The sequence below is a fragment of the Citrus clementina genome, unplaced genomic scaffold (genome assembly GCF_000493195.1).
Source record: "Citrus clementina cultivar Clemenules unplaced genomic scaffold, Citrus_clementina_v1.0 scaffold_3, whole genome shotgun sequence".
Classification (NCBI taxonomy): Eukaryota; Viridiplantae; Streptophyta; class Magnoliopsida; order Sapindales; family Rutaceae; genus Citrus; species Citrus x clementina.
The window spans coordinates 18,743,184-18,746,796 of record NW_006262339.1 but is presented as its reverse complement, the minus strand read 5'-3'; positions in this window follow the sequence as shown (position 1 = coordinate 18,746,796).

The following is a 3,613-nucleotide window of genomic DNA, read 5'->3' as shown; positions in this document are numbered from 1 at the left end:
ATTTTCGTACTTTTCTTTTTTTTTTTTGAAAATTTTATTATTTTGCTATTGTAAAACTGAGCCCCCAGTATCGAATCCGCGGCTTCGCCAATACTAGCATTAATTGATTATGTACTTCATTAAGAGTTGTTTTATTTTTATTTTATTTTGGAGAAGATCGATCGTGAGAAACAGCCGTTAAGATAAAATACAAGTGCAGGTAGTACATTTTCCAGGAGGCTTTTGGAAAAATGAAGTAGAAAATTACAGGAGAGTCTACTCCAGCAATCTGGAAATGTACGACCAATAAGCATGCGCGTATTTTAGATGGTGGCTATTTTATTAAAATTACTAAGGTTTTAAGACTTTGAGATAAAAATAAGACTCTCTTTGAGATAAAAAATAAGATTCTTTTTTATATTGAAATTGGACAATTGTAGTTTAGACAGTACTAAAGTGTTTAATAAATACTAACTGTTATAATTTAAAAATTAAATTGGTTAATTTTATATTTATATGATGAAAAATTATATTATATATTTTTTTTAATTTTATCAAAAATTATTTAAAAATTATATTTATTATATAATATTAATTTTTATTTAATAATTACAATTTTTTTAACAATGATTACAGGACTTCAACAACAAATCGGGGCTTAAAGCTTCACTTTTTATTTTTTTTAATCATGTATGTGTCTATATATATTTGATGTTGAGCCCACCTATTTTGCTGATTTTTGCTAATCTTTAATAGATCTAATGATACATACATGGCTTGATTGGTAGAACTTCAGAGTCGGAGCTATTGGTGGGTACCGACGGAAACAAGTATGCAACGATGCACGCGATTTAATTAAGCGTCGTTTTGGTATTTTTAAGAGATTGCTGATTAAAAGGCAATTTTTTAAAATTAAGCAAATGGAGTAATGCTTTTTGACCCTTTATGTTATCTCATCAGCCCATAATTTTTAATTTATCTTATTATTTTTTAAAATTATTTTTATTAAAAACAAAAACTTATTATATTTTATCCTATTTTATTTTCTTCTCTCTCTCCTCCCCCCTTTCTACTTAAATTGAATGTTGCTCTACTTAAGTTGAATGGTGGTTGTAGGTGCATTTTCAGAACATAATTTTTTTATGCTAAATTAAAGGATCCCAATCCTCTCTTAGATAATTTTTTCTTCTAATCTGCCTAACCATGCAAAAATCTATTGATATAAATTATAAATGAAATTAAGGTCTTATTTGGGATTGAGGTGGTGTAACTTTTAAAGTATAATTACTGTAAAAAAAAACTATAAATATGAACTAAAAATTAATATTATGTAGTAAATATAATTTTTGAATAATAATTTTGATAAAATTAATAAAGATATAATAAACTTTTCACCATACAAATATAAAATCGAATCAACTTAACTTTTAAACTATAGCAGTTAGTGTTTGCCAAACATTTTGGTACTGTAACTTAAAAACTACAGTTATTCAACCTCAATTCCAAACAGGTCTTAAATAGCTAAAGTTAAATCATACATTGAAATCTTTTTTTTTTAACTCATGGACCATGGTAACTCCAACACTTTTCTTTAACTATCACATTTTAAAGAATTCAAAACAACAGCTGCAAATCCAAAAAAGCAACTCTTTGTAGTTAAATTGGTGAACATTTTAATTTTCTCTTTGTTTATATATCTCATATAGTTATTCTGTATTGTGAATAGATGCATTTTGTTAAAATTTAGAACAGTAACTCTTTGTAGAAAAGAATTGGTTAAAGACGAGAATATGCCAAACCCCTTTACGAAAAGAGTTATGTAATGATTTATTACTTTAAAATAATTCTCATAAGATTAATTTTGGATGCCTTTCTCATAAAATGACAATTTTCTACATATCCCTTTTATAACCAACAAAATACTCCTCTTATTTGCCATGTAATACTCGGGAAAAATCTCTTTTCATCCCTAAGGTTTAATGCAATAACTCATTTCATCCCTACTTTTCAAACAATAGGCTAAAATATCCTTCCGTTAACTCACCGTTAGTGTAAAACCGTTAACTAGTTATTCATTGAGGCAAAAATAGAATTTTTCATTAAAGTGATATAAACTATATTAAAATAATTTTTTTACACAATTAAATAACACTACAAAGTATGCAAAATTCATTAACTTTTTCTTAAATAACATCAACGATGATATAATTTGATATATCTATTGAATAATTGTTATAATGAACAAACTGTAATTAACATAATATCTTTAAATCATTAGAAGAAAACTAAAAAATACCACCAATTTTTATGTGCTTGCATGTGCTGAGTACATTCTTTGTCTTCAACTCAATTCAAGCCATTTTACAGTACAATTAGAGAGTATACTTATATGAATAAGAAAATTGTGATATTTTTGGTACTTAGATATAGAGTTTATAGGGTTTTTATGCCGCCAAAATAGAAAGAAGTGAAAAAAGAATTGCTTGAAATATAAGTTTTTCATCTGGTATTTCCTATTTATTAGGATTAGATAAAATCATTTTTAGTTATATGTCAACTTTTATTTATTTTTCTCATTCTCTTTGATGAAAAATCTTTTTTTACTCTTAATGAATTACTAACAAATGACATTCAACTAATGGTGAGTTAACGGAAGGATATTTTGGGCAATTGTTTAAAAAGTAAGAACAAAATGAGTTATTATATGAAACTCTAGGGATGAGAAGGGCTTTTTCCCTGCAATACTCCATAGAATCAGTAGAAGACAAAAATAAGAGAAGGATATTATAAAGAAACTTGCATGAGACAGTTAAACATCTTCAATGTTGCTAGTAAAGGCACATCTTAATGGTAGTAGTCAAGAACTAGTAATACGGATAAAAATTAAACATAAATTCTCCTATTAACAAATTGAAATGAAACACAATGATGCATAGGAAAGAAATTCACCATGTGTTTTCACATTTAAAATTAAAGAGGCAAAAAGAAATTACACGTCAATTTAATGGGTCCGTCTATGTTGCAACTGTGGCAACATACAACAATTTTTGTCCTTTTGTGTTTGATTATACTACACTACCTTATATTTTTGTAAAATTCAATAGGCACTAAAAGTTACAAACATTTACATATAAGTCCTTTTTTGAGATAAAATAGGATTTGAAAAGAATTTTAATTTGTTATTATTATTATTATTATTATTATATAAGATTATTGCTATTAAATTTTATTATTTTTATTATTATTATTTATGATTATTACTGTCATTATTATTATTATTAAAATTGTATTACTTTTATTATTTTAATTGTTATTATACCATAATTAATTCATTATTATTAATATTTATCTTATTATGATTAAAATTATTGTTATTATTGAAATATATTAATTTTATTATTTTAATTATTATTAATTATTGTTGTTATTATTTTTAATAATATTATTATAGGAAATTATCATTGCACCACATTTGTTTTGCATTATGTTCATCCAACCACCACAAAATTCTAACATGTTCTCTGCACCATTTTTTTTTTCACATTTGTTTCAACTAGCCACTTTTGCACTAACATCGTTAAATAATTTTAATAAAATGATAATTTTACCCCCAAATAAATTAAAAGACTATGTT